We start from the raw sequence: 18,100 nt of genomic DNA on the forward strand, positions 1-18,100 counted from the left end.
AAAATTTCAGCATTCCTTCCAATTTTCAGTCTTGACCCAATCTCCATATTTTATCTATACCTTTGAGGAAATGGTGATTTTCTTTCCCTTTCCTTCATTCCAAGTGAAGTAAATTTAATCCAATGAGCCCTAGACTTTTACATTTATGGAAAAGTGGTGCTAACTTATCATAGTATTGGTATGGGTAAGAGAAGAGCCAAATTATTCAAGCCTGAGGGCAACATCCTCTCACAACACAGCCACTTTTAAATGCCATTTACCTTTTGTGAAAACACCTAGGACATACTGTTCTGTTGCTTCCAATGCCAAATAAATCAACCAGTTTTGCTCTCACTTTCCCATTTTCTAGCATTCTTTTGGTCTTCATCATCCAAAATCTAACACTTTTCCCATACAAACTCACACACAGTTTTTAACCAACCTGCACAATGTCCCCAAGGTCAGCATGGATGGCTTGATCTGTGTCATTTAGGAGTGGGCAGACCCAGCACAGACCCACAGAGAGTAGAAAGCTTTGCCCAAGGCCATAGTGCAGGTCAGTACCAGAATGGGACTCAAACGGGAGGAAGCCTGGCCATTAGTCCTGGATTCTGACTCCAGGTCATGTTAAGGTAACAATCCTTCTTCCTTAGTTTCATGTCTTCAGTAAGATAAATGGGTGGGAAAGCAAAATAGCTCTTAATAAAAATGGTCTCTTCAAACCCAACACCATTAAAAAAAAGTCTACGAATAGTTAAGCTACAGTGAAAGGGGGTCATTTTAATTGTTTTCCCAAGTGGTAAAAGTGACCATCTCTAAGGATAGCTTCTGTTTACCAGATCCTCCAAAAACTACCCCTAAATTCAAGCTTCCCAGTTGGCCTTGGAAACGCTGGAACTTGGTGGAAATGTTGGAAATTGGTGTTTTTAAATAGGCCGTTGTTGTGTTCTGTACCTTTACCATTGTTGAGAGAAACAATGGAGGCTGTTCCCTAACCCAGTGCTCTCACCCACAGCTGTTTGAACCTTCGTCCTCAGGAGGAGGGAAGGGGCTTTGCTGCCTCTCTGTAGTTGCTCTGGAAACCCTGGCCCCTGCAGCCTATTGCGGAGGAAAATGCTCTGTACAAGCATTTGTTGGCAAGAAGCAAAATTTCCATAAGCTCTTAAATATAATAAAATGTAATTAAAGTGCCACGTTGAGTTTGCTCCCTTTGAAGTTTCACACTTGCCTAATAAACCAAGCCATAAACTAGGATTCGATTTGGAGATTTTATTCCTTTTTACAGATTAATTCTCATTAATTATCTACATGACCCCTTCTGTTACAGAGAAGTAAGTACCTGGTACACCACAATTTGCACTGATAAAAGGTAGTAAAAGATGAGGTCACCACTGAAAATGGTGAAATCTCACACACTGAATGTCACCTTGTAGCCAGAGAAAATGAGAACCTGTGTTTAGAAACCACATTCTCACCGCCCCATACGCCCTCAGACACAAGAGTATCTTCTGCACTGTTTTGTCTCTTTCATTTCAGTTTTTATGACAAGTAGTCAGTCCTCCTGTGAAAAAGGTGGGTGCTTACAAAAGCAGTTGTCTAGCTAAACAAAAGTACACAGATCTTAATTAACATTTTATACGCAGCCATGAGACATGGAATGGAGCAGGTTTGCACTGGGATGGACAAGTCAAGTGAGGATTTAAGGCTTCAGCTCACCTTTCCCCCCGTTTTATCAGCACATGACTAATTACACTGACAAGGAAAGCAACTGCATTAAGAACAGTCAGAATTCACTAACTCACAGTTTTTGTCACAAAGACTGATGATCCACTGACTCAAATTCTGTAAAGACTCTTTTAGTAAACTCACTGGATTTCAGTGCTGAAAATTAATTTTCTTTGTTTTGCTGGGACATTTGTGTCCTGCATGCCCACGTGTGCTCAGGCTGCCTATAATAGTTTACTTGTTCTTTCTTTCTGAGTGGTGACTAAGGTAACAGGCGCATCCAATATTGTGAAGGATTAGCAGAGGAGTGCTCAGAGACACAGAATTAATGATTGGTAAAGATAGGCAGTCTAGAAAAGACCTTGAATTGAGGTAAACTTATCTTTTAACAAATGATGTTGACAAAAATCATTTTTATTTACAGCACACATGGATGGATGGATGGATGGATGGATAGATAGATATATAGATAGATGGGTGGATGGATGGATGACAGATATTCTTCTTAGCTTTGGAAAAATGAGTAGACTTGAAACGAGAGAATAAATACAAGAGGAAGATGTATTAGCAATATTGAAACTTAAACCACAGAGGGAATCAAAGAATAATTTCAACCATCAACATTTTTTGAAATGTTACCATACCAGATTTCAGATCTCTTAACCACTCCAGAGGCTACCAAATCTATCAGATGACAGCTGCATCCTGAAGGATGATTAGCACCGTCTATTCAGAGAAGTGCAGGTAGTTACTATAGACAGAGTAATGTCAAGTTATGCCAAACACCTTGATGCATGACGTAAGAGGACAATTAGAAGATGGATTATTTGGGACACTTTGTGCTGTAAATAACAAATTCCATCTTAGCAAGCTTAACTATAAAAGGGGTCAGTTATTATAAAATAGGATTAGCTCACTGGACTTAGAGGGCTCACAGCTAAGCTCAAAAAGGGCTGGGTCCAGAGGTGGGTACCTTTGGAAAATTGGAGACCCCTTCTTTCCAATATTCGTCTCACTTAAGTTTTTGCTGGTCTACTCTTTTTTTTTTTAATGCCCATAGATTCTCTTTCTCATTGTGGTAGAAAATTTTATTCCATTCCACAAAACTCAATAGCCAACATACTACAATGCTATTATATCTCCTTTGTCTAGGAGACCATCATGATAAGAGTTTTGATTTCCTCAGGCTGCCCTACGTGCCCACTGTGGACCAACTAACCACGTGTGAGAGTGGGCATAGGTTGAGGTTGGAGTGAGGTCACAAGCCAGCTGCACTCATTGTCAGAAGTATGGGGGAAAGAAGCAGCAGTTCCCAGTAATGAAAACTTAGGTTGGTCAAACAAGGCTAGGCATTTGCTACAGAAACATAAGATAAATAAGGGGAATTATGAGAAATAGAAAAAGTAGCTAACACAAGAAGGAATGATGGTGGATGATGGTTAAATAATATAAACAAAATTCTAGAAAGGACTTAATGAGGTAACATGGCAGGTATATCAGACAAAGTGGTAAAGTAGTACTATATCAGCTTTGGTCTTCATTATTTGATTGGAGAATTTATTTTTGTCATGTTCATGTTGATGTGATAAACTAAGCAGGATGATGTAGCAGTGTGCTAGAGTCACACTCAAGGTTCTTGTAGATTTCAGCTGGTAAAACTACATTTGCTTATCAAGGGAAAGGGGAGAGGTGGCATTGAGAAACAAATGAAGGAAACTGTTCTTCCACCTACATTTTTTTTATGATCACAAAGTAGTAAATTCCACCAGAGCTAAGGCAAAGAAAGCATCATGAAGGAGGGCCCTCTCTGGCGGCACAGCAGGTTAAAGCACAGCACTGCAAGCTAGCCACAGCTACTTCAGTGCGATTCCCCGGCCTGGAGGTGAACCACATGGTGCAGCAGACCATTCCTGTCTCGCCCGCTGCTCCCTTGAACAGTGTACTTTGAGATTTGCCTGTTGTACTCCCTACTCTGTCTCTGGTGATTCCTCTCACTGCTCCTGCACCTCTGGCCTGTACCCCAGTTCTGTATGCATAAACAAAAAGAAAGCATCATGAAGGTAAACTGGGTCTGTTGAGAAAACGAACCTGCTTTTTCATTCCTCATGAATGAATGAGTGTAGCTCAGCTGAACCAAGCATCTCACAGGGCAGCGTGGCTGTCATAAGTGACGTCCCCACAAGGAACAACAGATTACCCTGGGGTAAAAGCCGATAAAACCAATGTTCTCATGAACAGTCATAAAACATAGTGATGGAAAAATTTTATTGTCCCTTCCTTCTGCCAACCAAAAAGAGCACTTCCCGGATATCTCCTAGTGCATCTTGTCTAGTCATCCTTTCAACTGGAATAAAGAACATCATAGGGCCTTCACAGCTTGCACAGTGCTACCAGGTTGTCATACTTTGCAGTCTTAAATGAAAACATTTGCTTAAGTTAAATAGAATTTCATTTTCAGTTTTTTTTTTTTTTTAACAGTAATTGAATTAGGTCTTGGCCATGAGCAAAACACACAATGGGAGGATGAGGGAAAGGGAAAGGAGTTGTTGCTGTCTACACAATAGCAAATGAGAGAAATAGCAAGGAAATGTGTGTTATATAGATGTGCTCAAAATCTTTTGGGGTTGGAAAGCTTGACAGTTTGGGAAGAGAATGAAAGGAGCTGCTGGACACATATTTTCAAACCAGGACCTCTCACCCCACTTTTCTGATTATGAGCCTCATGTGTAAAAAAAAAGAAAAAAAAAAAGAAAAATGTCTGAACTCTTCTGTCTAATATATCAGATGGAACAGGACCTTTCTTTAACTCCTGTCCTATGATCTAGGTCACTAGTTTTATTTGCTGAATGAGGACTAAAGCTAGAACAAGAATATTCCAGACAACACAATGAGTTACACGTATTATGTTATTTTCTATTTCTTGATCCCTCTAATAGCCATTAATGATGAGAACAATGTATGAGTGCCATTTCACGAACTGGTCAGAACTCTAGTACTAAGAAGTCATCCTTGATTTGCCTATGATGATAACTGACCTCGTTTGTTCACTTGAACCATTGTTTTATTTTCTCACTCCACACCCTGATATCCTTTCCCCTTGCCTTTATTATCCTGGGCCAAGAAAACCTCTAATACCATTCTAAAACAAGCCACAAAGAACTGGGAAACAATAGTTCAGCCAAAGGAATGAAAATAAGAGTAGAAAAATACATTAAGACTTGAAGTCACTTCAATTACAATAGGTGAGTGACCTACCTTCACACATAGACACAAACCAGATTGTACATGGCATTTTTTAAAATTTTTTAAAAATATTTATTTATTTGTTCATACAGAACTGGGGTACAGGCCAGAGGCTCAGGGGCAGTGAGAGGATTCACCAGGGACAGAGTGGGGAGCAGAACAGGCAGATGGACGAAGTACACTGCTGAGGGGAGCAGCGAGCGGGTCAGGAGAGGTCTGCCACGCCATGTGGTCACCTCCAGGGCAGGCAGGAATCGAACTCATGTGGAAGTGGCTTTAGCTTCTCAGTGCTGTGCTTTAACCCACTGTACCACCAGGGAGGGCCGTACATGGCATTTCAAAGGATACTGAGAGCTTCCAGGCAGTCACTTCATTTAGGAAGACCACTTGCTTGTTTTGAGTTGCTTCCCTGAAAAAAGTAGTGTCAGGTTCCCCTCTTTCCAAAGACTTCTTTGGGGTCACTGCACTTACAGTATCTCCTGGCTTTTACTACAACCCCAAGTCCAGTTGTTTACTGAACTTGAAGAAGCTGAAGGTACAAAGTCATGAGAAAACAGGTGCTTGGAAGCCTCTAGGGATGCCAAAATGTGGGTGTTGCCTTTTGAATAAAGATGGCTGTGATTTTTCTGAAGCTTTTTGAGACCAGTGATTTTCACAACATGCCAAAGTGGCTTAGCATCTTAGAGAAAGGGTGTCTGAGACAAAGGCAACCAACCCATTTTTATTGCGGTGATAATGAATATTACTTAAACATCACAGAAAAAAATATAGCCCCTGCTCACACAAAAAGTTTACAAAAGCAGGGTTAAAGGCAAAATGATCATGTACCTACTTCTCCCACTCAAGAAGTCTGTTATAATGAGTAATTATAAAAGAAAATTCTTATATTTTCAAAAATGGGTCCTGTGGGCAGGAGGCAAAGTGAGAGAAGTTGGCATGGCAACAAGATTTAGACTAGGCTGCGAATATGTAAAGATAAAAACCCGCTCTGGGGTCTCTTTTCTACCACGGCCTTAGGAGTCATTACAATCAACCCAGGGCAAGATTGTGAGATTTGATGGCCAATCTCAAAGCCCAGCTCCACCAATATCAACTGAGCTCTGTTCTGGCCTGTGAAGCATAGAGGCAAGGCTCTGGAAGAAAACATATGTCCAGGGATGAGGACTGGGTGGGGTGGAGAGAATAGGAAGTGCCTCTTCTCCCGCTGCTTGGGGAACACATATTCCCTGAGGCTCAGGGACAAGGGGCTTTGTTCACATCTGTATATACTAATGACAGTGAGCTTGGCTACTTCTCAGAAGAAGAGCAATGACTTTGAGAGTGCAAAGGAAGAGTAGGCATACCAAAGTCATTGGCCACACATGAGGGAGTGGGTGAAGCCAGCTGTGTTTTAGACTTGATAATTGTCTTGGAGAACTTTCCAATGTCTTTGGTTCAGCAAAACCCCAAACACATGTCACCAAGGAACTTCTTTATTTGCCTTTATTTTAAACCCCTATGTATTTTTAGGACAATGGAACCCATATGTTCCTGTTCCATTTACACTTAACTCATTAAAGTGACATTCAGTGAGTGCTATTTGATGTCCACAGCATCTTCTGTTACCACTTTATAAGCATTTTGAAGTGTCTGCATTCAGAATCCAGGAGCCAGCTAAACCAGATCTGAACAGGACCTAGTTTAGCTTGAAATTTAAAACTCTGAAGGCTCTGCTGAATCTCACTTTTGGCAAAATCTCTTCTCCCACCCCAGATCCATAGTCAAGAAGGCTGCTGTATTAAGCCCAGCTACAGACAAAGGGTTAAAGGAAGTGTGTCAGAACACTTAATTGAAACAACAAACCCAAGAAATGTTTCAAACAAATAATATGCCCAAAGGAAAAATTTCACTTTAAAGTTAGTCTTCACTAGCTTCCATAAATGGCCACTCAAGGAGCAACAGTCAGATTGAATCAGAAGGAGAGCTTAATAAGAAATCCTATTTGTTTTGATGGTAAACTCAATTTCTTCCTTCATATATGCTCCATAAAACATATTTCACTAAAGTAATCAAAGAAAAAGATGAAGTGTTGGTGGGACCCATATAAGCACTGAAAACTAGAGAAGAGTGTCATTGACAAGTCAAAACAATACAGTTTTTTTTTTTTAAAGATTTAGCATGTACTGGACTAGACTAGAAAAAGGGAACTAGTTAGTAAGTGACTATTAGTGATTCAATATTGGAAAAATAAATGGGTTATTCCCTACCAGTACTTTCCTAGAAGTAAGAGAGACAATCATACGCAACTTAGGCATGATTTCTTATAGGTAGCTCACAGTTTACAGGGATAGACAGAAAAAATCAATCAACTATTAAAGTAAACACCTGATTATAAATCATGATGGGTATAGTGAATTAAAAAAAAGAAGGTGACATGGGAAGGACAAGGAGGAAAGCAAATTCAGAGTAAGCGGCTTAGGAAAGACTTTCTGAAGAAGAGACATTTTAAGAGGACACGTGAAGAATAGCTGAGAATGAATGATAAGGGGGCCAGTTATCTGGCAAAGGAAAAAGTGGGTATAAACTGTCCTTGCTAGGAGTTGGCCAAAGAAGGCAACTGGGAACTGAAGAGAAAGGGAACAGCCAGTGGCTCTGGCCTTACACACCCTGAAAGTTGATGTATTGCTTGAACCTGTGGCAGACTCAGCTTCCCCAAGCTACATTATTCACTAGGCTATGCTAGTTTTTGTTGGTTTGCCCCTTGAAGCTCTGTGCCTTTGTTTCTCAAGGCTATATCTCATGTATTTTTTTTTCTTTCTTTTATACATCTCAGATCTCCTTATCCTCACAGACAGTGGTTCTCAAAGTATAAATGTCTCAGCACCAGTGGTATCTACATCACCTTGAACTTATGAGAGAGGACACTAAATATGGTGATGGGGGTAAGTTGGTGGCTTTACTTGACATTTGAAAGTTGGTCTGGCACTCACTGTAGCCTAGATTATTCTCCTATTGAACATAATCTCACAGAACAGAGCTCCATTCCACGTTACTCTGAGACTATGATAAAATGAGACAAAACAAGGCCACTTCAAAATTTTATCCAAACACAGACAAAAGCAAGGTCATTGTGCAGCTCACAAATAATTAAACTCTTTTTGTTGGTCAAAATGAATAGTTGCTACTTCTACATCAATTACAGCTTAACCATTAGTAGTCTCTCCTCATAGAAAAAATTTATTGAGACATCTAATCATCACTTTGCCCCCTTTTCTGGCAGCACCTCATCTAGGGCAAACTCTCAATTGCTTTAAACCTCCCATAAAATTACTCAACCGAAGCCCAAGCCATATAGCAGGACCTTACTAACACCCTCTTACTGAGACCCCACAGTTCCCCAGTGTGTACGTTCTGGTGCTGCAATGAATAAATCCAACTTGTTTAACTACAGGTACTTTCCACTGGCCTTTGCCAGTAGGCTACTGACACTTGGACCCCATCCCAGATCTACTGTGTCAGATAATAAGGGAGTAGGGTCTAGCACCCCATATCTTAATACTCTCCCCCTGAGATGAAGCAAGGTACAGTCTGCAATCCACTATTCTAAGGAAATGGAGTTCTAATGTAATGGAATACATTAGAGTGTGGACGCCTGAATCTCTCAGGTTCCAATTCAATTGGTATACAATAGGATCTTAAAATCTGTTCATTTTTAAAAGCTACCTTGATGAATGCATTGTGCACCCCATTGAAAGCCACTTCTCTGCAAGTGTGATGATGGCAGGTGTATAACCAAAGAAAATGTCTGTATCTGAAACACAATCTTACCAGTAACAGATACTGGCTGCAGTTGACAAGCAATTTCTGGGGGAACCAGTTGTAATTCTGCCCTCTGCTATCCATGACATACCACTGTGTTCTGACAGGTGAGAGGGTGAGAATGTTGTTCTAGGAGACTTTGCCTTTGCTTCTTAGTGACATGCCAATAAACTTGCTAGTCAATCAAAATGGCCCCTTATATGAACCATTGCTCAGTCACATACTCAGGATTTTATATATATTACATATGTATAATATGTGCATACATATATATGATTACACAAACACTTAATTGTTTAAGTTTCAACATCACCATACTTAATACCTACCTTGCACCTAATTATGTGCCACTTAGCTTAACAATCCTTAAAATAGATTCTAATGAGGTAGATACTATTATTATCTGCATTTCACAGATGAGAAAGCTGAGGCTCGGTGAAGCTAATAGCCCAGGTCACATGGCTGGTGAGTTGACAGCCAAGGTTCAACGTGCAAGCTGTCACATTCCAGAATCCACACTTGTAACGACCCTGTTCAGTTTCCTTATTCAGATGGCCACATCTCCCTAGTCAGCTTTCTTTTTTACGTCTCCATAATTTTCTTTGTCTTTGTTGACTCTCCCCTCTGTGTGATGTTCCCAGGCTTTGTGGAACAGGAGTGGAGGTGGGGAAATAAGGAAAAACTTCTAGCATGCTGAGATGGCTGTCCTCTCACGAACAAGAAACTCTTTCTCTATGTTCCACCTTCTTTTCCCCCCTCTCCACAGTAATGCCCCCTTCTGTCCACAGCTGTAGGGTAAAGGGAAAGTGGTCTTGTTTCATATTCAGCAGTATGGCACACATTCAAACTGCTGTCTTGGTACAGAAGATCTTTTCAACACTTTAAAATGTTTTAACTGTTTCCTGCTCTCCAATTTGTGGGTACTATTAATACAAGGAGTAATTTTGAATGAGACATGTACTTATTTATTCTTCACCATTCAGCTTTCTGGAACAGTCGTTAGACTCACCAAAACTCATTCATTCTTAAACCCATACCATCAGCTTCTGCTTTGTATCTTTGCAGAAACAATATTTATCTGAATTACCAACTTACATTATCATGCATGGAAGATTTGGTTTCCAAGGATATCATAAGTCAGACTGAATCAGGGATTCAAACTTAGTAACCCTTCTGTCATCTAAAACATAATAAGCTTAGCCATAGAGTTGTGTGGAAAATTAAGTGAGTCCATGTAGTTAAATTTCTCAAATATATGACATACCACATTTCTGATTCTAATGTGAATTTTTCTTCTATATTTAAACATCTGTGAAATTTGAATGTCTTAGAAATAACTGATACTAAAATAATTGACACGTGTGGTGTATCTTTTTATTTAAGATTGCATGGTAGGTGTTAGTAAGTGCTCAGTAAAACATTTTTACTTCTCCTACCATTTTTATTTTATAATCTACGATTTCCAGTCCTCACTTGGCATCTGAGGATACGAACCACACAGAAGATCTTTCCCCCTAGTGATATGGCTATTACTTTTCCCCATAAGTTAAAAGAATGAGTGTCCACTGGTTACTTCACCACCCTGAGAGAGAAGGTAATTCTCATCCTTGTACTGGAAGAACAGACACTGAGAGTAAGGTAGGAGCCACTGTTACTGTCTGCACCAGGGTACAACCTGCCCTCAAGCAGAGAAGACTATACAAGTAAGAATCATTGATTGTCCACCACACCTGCTCTTCCTACAACTGTTATCGACACTTTGCCTGCCCCAAGGTAGGACAGAGCATTTCCTTTGCGAGCTTAAAGAGCAGCTCCAAAAAGATAGAAATTTTTCAGGAAGAGTGAGGAGAATGTTGACATTTGTAATACATAGCAAAAACAGATCTACAAACCCTGACTAGTCCTCTATAAATTCCTCAAGTTAGCAGATCAATTGACAAACAGTCTTTTCTTTAATCTTTCTCAATTCTTTTGCCCCAACCTACTCTCTACAGAATGACTGGATAGACCTCCCAAAACACACACACACACACACACACACACAAACACCTACCTTTCTCTGTCCTTTCCTTTTCTTATACAAAGACCCTTAGTTCTTTTTTCAGTTTTTCCAAATTTTCACAACATCACACCCATCTCTCTCCCACCTCCCTACCACTTAACATTCACCTTCCTCCATGCATCAGAGGATTCCAATACTACTTTTTAACTGATACAAATATGTGTGTGCATGTGTGTGTGTGTATGAAGGAGACAGAGGCAGAGAGAGAGAATTATAAGGTAGATGCATGTAAAATGAGAGCTAAACCAGTAAGAGCAGCCTTTGCTTTGATACCAGAGAATGCTCAAGGTATACCAGTCCTCTATACTTCTCTCTACTTTTAGGGAAATGTGGAAACATTTTTTAGCTAACACAACCAGAGAGAGCCTATGATGTGCAACTAACACCTAGTGAGGAGTGAGAAGAGATGTAGCAAATGCCATATAGTATGCAAGACAGACTCCAAAATAAATAATTTTCTGACCCCAGGTTATCACTAGTGAGGTTGGGAAACCCTGAGTTACACATGTCAGAATTAGTGACAGGGTACTGAAGTTTTGAAGAAAGAGCAGGAAATTCCAAGCAAATAAGTGAGAAGAAGATTCCAGTTGAAAAACTACATGAAGAAAAGTTTAGAAGGTCACTTTCACAAGAATTTGAGAACAGCTTTGAATATTGAGAGGGAATTAGTTCATCTCTATGTAGTTTGTGAAAACTCGTAAGAGAATGTTGTTTCCTCTAAAAAGTCAGAAAATTAACAAAATGATCATCATTGTAAGGTTACTATAGACCTGATATTGCAAAGTGACCTGATAAACTAAAATCCAAAACCCCCCTCTGTTTTCTTTGGCAGGACAGAGTGGCAGAGGAAGCAGTTATATATGTGGGTAAGAAGAGAACAGCTGAACTTCCCATGACTTCTTAGATACTGAGAGTGGGGTGAATATGAAAAGTTAGAATCCCTCTGTTTGGAAGTCGAGGGAGCTGCTTTTTCACTCTCTAACACTACAAGTTACTCCAGGTTCATCGTGTATATTCTCAACTTTAACTATTTCTCCAAGGATTCCTGTTTTCTTTTATTGGAGAATGATACTGGAAATCCAGAACTCAGTCTGGCTATCCTTATTAGTCTTCACACTGTCAGTATGCTTTCCCTTAATTCTTTGAATTTATTTATAATAGTGATTGGACAACTTTGCTAATGCCAGCATATGACTTTTACCTAAGACTAACATTTTCCTGCTACTTCCAAAGATTCAAGTTTATGTTGCTTTTGAAAGCTGGGTATTTTCAATGACATGTTGTAGCAAATCTGGATTCCAACTTCCCAGTGAGAATTTTTTAAAATTCACCTGGATTTAATTTGTGGAATCTGTTTCTCCAATGATGGGTAGCATCAATGTTTCCATTCATATTTTCATTGTTTTGTTATTTTAATTTTTTCACCTGTGAGGTTTGTGCCTGAGTCTGCACAATGTCTCTGTGGTTGGTCAGTCAGCAATGGGGAGATGTTGTGATTAGACACCCCATCCCTGGGGCACATCCCTCTCCTGGTGGACCTCTGTGTGGGTTGTGAAGTTCATTCAAAGTTCAAATTTTTGTGAGTTGCCTTCAGTTTCTGGCTTCTTCCAGGATGTCACTTGCATCCCTTGCATGTCAGTATAGATGTCTGGAGATGGCATGTATGAAGAGCTTTTACATATGCCTTCTACAACTTTCTCAAGGATCTCTTCATTAAGCTTGTAGCTGGCCCTCCATTCTCACCAACTGAGACTGCAACCCTAGACTAACAGAGTTGTGCATGTTCTTCTTTAGTAGTCTACAAGATTACTATGTGCTTCTGTGACAGAGCTCCCAAGTACAGATCTTTGCTTGCTCCAAATCATGTTAGTCAACCAAGTCTGCTGGCTATGGTGGGCTACCTAGCCCTGATGTCATCGACCCCCAGGTAAGCTGGACCCAGACAGTAAATGGGTATAGCTCCAGATAAGAAAGCTGCAGATTTCCACTGTATCAGCGATTTGGTTTTTCTTCTTATTTCTTATTAATTTATATATATTTACAGTATTATTCATTTTAAAACAATGCTTACACCTCTACTTCCCTACTTCCCCTCCCATCATCACTGTAGCCCCTCCCCCCCACATTATTTCCTCACTCCTTCCTATCCCTTTCTGTCCCCCTCCCTTGTAGGATCTCTCTGGTTTATAACTGTTTGTTTTTGTTTTGTTTTGCTATATTTTGTATTGTAATAACAATACACTTTCCCCCCATGTCTTATTTGGTTCTCTTATATTCCTCCTAGAAGGAATATAAATTTTTTTTTTTAAAGATTTTTTATTTTATTTGTACATGCAGAACTGGGGTACAGGCCAGAGGCTCAGGGGTGGCGAGAGGCTTCACCAGAGACAGAGCGGGGAGCAGAACAGGCAGATCTACAAAGTACACTGCTGAGGGGAGCAGCGGGTGGGTCAGGAGAGGTCTGCCACGCCATGTGGTCACCTCCGGGGCAGGCGGGGATCGAACTCATGCAGAAGTGGCTTTAGCTTCTCAGTGCAGTGCTTTAACCCACTGCGCCACCAGGGAGGGCCAGGAATATAATTTTTTTAAAAAAAATATTTATTTATTTATACAGAACCAGGGTACAGGCCAGAGATGTGGAGGGTGAGAGGATTCACCAGAGACAGAGTGGGGAGCAGAACAGGTAGATCCACGAAGTACACTGCTGAGGGGAGCAGCAGGCGGGCCAGGAGAGGTCTGCCGCACCACGTGGATCTCCTCCAGAGCAGGCAGGGATCGAACTCATGTGGAAGTGGCCTTAAGCTTCTTAGTGCAGTGCTTTAACCTGCTGCACTACCAGGGAGTGCCCAAAGGAATATAATTTTTTAATGAATAAATGCTTTTTACTTTTTTATTAGCCTTTGCTTTGATCAATTTTCAGAGCACTGAGTTTATTTTATCTTATTTTGACAACCTGTCCAGTTTTCTGCTTCTTGTGAGGGAGAATTTTATCCTACTTTTTCACTTTCCTATATCCAGAAGTCTGTTTCCTCTGATTTCCCAGTGATTATTATTATTTTTAAAAGAAAACAATTAGTCTTATTCAGCAGAGGAGTCCTGGAAGTTATCAACTCCATAAATGTACTGTCCTAGTAACACAAGACATAGATGACCTGATTAACTGATATTTTACAGTGTCAGTGACTTCTACATAGGGAATTTAGGAAAAGAGATAGTGGTTGTGTAAGAGAGATGTTTTCTATCATTTTTACAGCATCTCAGTCTAGTGAGTAATTTTCCTGTTGTAGCCCAGATGAGCAACAAACAGGAGAAACCTGTTCACTCCCCAGATCACCATTAGTCCCTAAGCCCCCAATTAATTACTCCTTTTCATAGTTGTGGAAAAGGGCAGCCTCAGTGGGTCTTGTATCTGGGTCAAAGAAAAGCCACAGAATAGAGAGCTAAGATCCTGTCCTCTACTGGGGAAATTCAGTGGTTCCAAGAGTTTTGAATTTCATAAACATGTTTTGTTTTGTTTTGTTTTAGGATATCAGGGCAACTTTTACTTTGCCAAATAAAGACATTTTAAAAAACAAACATGCTGGCTATCAACCATGACTATCATTGCATAAGAGAAGGAAAGACATCCTTTCACTTCCATAATAGGAAGGTTTTGATTGCTAAATAATGCTTGCAATTTTTCCAAATTTTCTATACAAGACAGGATTTTAAGCTACGAATACATCTCTAAGAGGGATATAAAAACATGCTTACAGGTTATATAGCCAGGAATAATGCCATGATAAACTTCTAGATGACTCTACTGGTGCCCATCTGAATAGGTACTGCAGTTTACATTGCAAATACTAGGCATGTGATGTTACCACCAAACCATCTGCCATAGCTTCCCTGAACACCAAGATTTTACCAGTTACACTTATATTTCATTCCAGAAATATAAGCCTAATGCAAAGAAAATAGAGCCTAATGCAAAGCTCACATGCTACTGCTTTTGTGGGTGCAATCTTAGAGAAACAAGACTAATGAAAAAAGTGAAGAAAAAGTAGTGCATGGTTTTATTTGCTACCACTATACACACACACACACTCTCTCTCTCTCTCACAGCATGCTTGACCCCAGTGGTTATTCAAGCACATGGCATATCTCTAGAGATGATGCAGGCAAGCACCAGGTCTTGCATAATTCCTTGCTGGAAGGACACATAAGTGACTGACCTGCTGGTTCTTTCTCTGCTAAAAGTTCATCCCATGAGGCACTGGGGTTATGCTATCTGTCCTCTCCAAGCAACCATGGGGGAACCAGGGTGTTCATGGGGCTGGTAGGTCTGAACCACTGTGTCTTAGAACTGCTGTATACCCTTACCAAGGAGGGGGTCATGGAGCACTGGTGACAATGGAGAAAAGAGCAGGTATTATACAAGGTGGGAGATATGGACATTTCTTTTACATTCTATAAATGATAGGATAAAAACCCAAGATTAAAGTATTGATCACATTGATACTCTGTGGAAGAACAAGGATTCAAGCCCAGGAGGCATGACTTCAAGGTCGTTGCTATTTTTAATTTTCCTCAGCTGCTTTTTGAAAAGTAAAGGATTATACTCCAGGAATCTAGTTAATTTTGCAGTTCTAGTTAATTTTGTTATGATTTTTCAGAATCAATTACAGAGCCCCAAGAGGGAAATAATCCTTTTAAATGCTCTTCCAGGAAACTACAGAATTCCTTCCTCCAATTTAGACCTGAGTGGTCTCAAACATCACTTTTCCTTCTGACTTGCTTGTGATACATTGTTGTCCTTCTTGTTCTCATCAACATTAATATGGAAACATTTACCAACATCAGTCATATGCTAGGCCTTGTGCCAAATAATTCTCATAGACTCTGTATTTCCTACTTCACTTGGGCCTTGCTCACGTTCTACTTTATTGTAGGCTAGAATTGTTTGAGGTGTGACAGTTGCAATTTATCAAGGCGATGGTGTAGTCCTTGAGTGAGGGAATACACATTATTGCTACGCATTTTTGCATTTGATCAATACTGTTTGAATGAACATTCAGAGCCTTCAATGAAAGGCGGGTGAGAAGCACTGGCCTCATGTAAGATTACCTGTTGGCTCCTTTACCAAGCCAGCTGAAGATGGAGTCATTTACCAGTAACACAAAGAACAAGGAGGGTGGTTAGTAAAAGCGAGTGTCAGTAGGGGCTCGGTTAGGCTGTGGAAAGAGCATTTTGGGTTTGGGGTATAGGAGGGTGGTTTGGTACCGCAAACAAACTTCTTTCAGCATCACTGCCCTTTTCTGGAAGGGGCAGGGTTGTGATTAACGAGTCTTTGCTATGAGAACAGATTTATAATCAGATCACCTTAAATGTGCAAGTCCCTGCCTCTGCGAAAAATGGAATAGATTTGAACCCTGGGAGTTGTAAGGGATTAATTGCTTTTGGTTTTGGACTGACTTTCTCTGGCTCATTATCAGTCTTGCTCATGGTGGTTCTCGATACTGCACATTATTTAACAGTAATTATCAATCTTACAGAGCTTTATCCCCCAAAAGAGTTGCCTTGAAAAGTTAAGAACTGCTCCCAGGGTAATGTTAATTGGTGACACTTTGTTTAGTATTGTCCAGCATTAATGTGGAAGTAGGGAGAAAATTATGGAATAGAATCAGTGGCAACCATTCAGTAAAACCAAGGTTTTTGGACTGAATACACAGGAAGACACCTAGTAGTAGAAAAAGCAATTTTGGCATCTCCTTAAAAATCTCTCTCAGATCTCTGTACACCACCTTTCAAAAGAAAAGATATCAACAAAACAAGAGTAATAATTTTTATCAGTAAATTTGAGGACTTAAAATATCTATTTGAGGAATCAAGACAGTTGAAGAGGAAAAGAATAATTTTTACAACACATGGCGCTGGCACAACTAGGCATCCACATACAAAAGGCTGAAGCTAGCCTCATTCTAGGAAGAAACAGAAGATAAATAGGAGTAAAGCTTCATAAACTTAGGTTATACAAAGCCTTAGGTCTGACACTACCAGCATATGACAAAAAAAGAAGATAAGTTGGGCTTCCTTGAAAGTAATACGTTTGTGCTCCAAAGGTATTACTAAGAAAGTAAAAAGACAATGCAAAAGAAAATATTTGCAAATTGCATACCTGATAAGAGACTTGGAAGTAGTATATGTAAAGAAGTACTAAAATTCAAAGATTCAAAGGCAAATAACCCAATTTAGAAAAAGTTAATGGGATCAGAATAGAAACTTTTCCAAACAAAATATAATAAATGGTCAATAAGAACATAAAAAGATGCTCAATATAATTAGCTATTTGAGAAATATAAATCAAAACCACAATAAGATTACCACATCACACCCACTGAGATGCCTAGAATCAGAAAGACAGATATCAATAGATGTTGGTGAGTTGTTCAGAAATTAGAACCCTCATACATTGCTAATAGGAATGTAAAATAGTGCTTGCCAAACATTGGAATGATTCCTCAAGTCACAGAATTAACTCACAACACAAAAACTTTCCTGAGATATATATCTATGAGAAGTGAACATATGCCCATATAAAAATATGTACGTAAGTGTTCACAGCAGAACTGTTCATATAGGCAAAGGGTAGAAGAAACCTAAAGGTTAGACAAATTAAAATTGTATATCTATCCCGTAGACTATTATTTAACAATAAAATGAATGATTCTCTGATATATGCTGCAATATAAATGAATCTTGAAAATAGTATATTAAGTAAAAGAAACTAAAGTAGATCATATATGACTATATTTGATATGTCCAGAACAGATATACTCAAAGGCAAAAAGTAAAATAACATTTGGTTAGGACTAGGTGGCAGGGTAGATAACCATGGGGAGAGATTGCTAATGGCTATGGGTTTTGGGGCAGGGTTTATAAATGTTCTAGAATTAGAGTGTGGTGGGAAAATTTCTGAATATACTAATATGCATTAATATACTAAAAACTACTAACCACTTTAAGTGGGTCAATTGTATGGCAGGAAAATTATATCCAAGAAAGCTGCTAAAATACATTATATATAGAATATATAATTTTGTATTATAGATTATATAGAATCTATTATAAATACATATTTGTATATTTTAATATTGTAAATATATGCATCTTTGTATATTTTAATATTGTACAGTTGATAATATAGCTATGGGTTTTCATCATTTTTCTCTCATCATTAATTTTTATTGATGTAGCATTGGTTTACAGTATTATATAAATGGATATATGGCATTAGTATTCATTATCTGTATA

The sequence above is a fragment of the Condylura cristata genome, unplaced genomic scaffold (assembly GCF_000260355.1).
Source record: "Condylura cristata isolate star-nosed mole 26May11 unplaced genomic scaffold, ConCri1.0 scaffold00007, whole genome shotgun sequence".
Classification (NCBI taxonomy): Eukaryota; Metazoa; Chordata; class Mammalia; order Eulipotyphla; family Talpidae; genus Condylura; species Condylura cristata.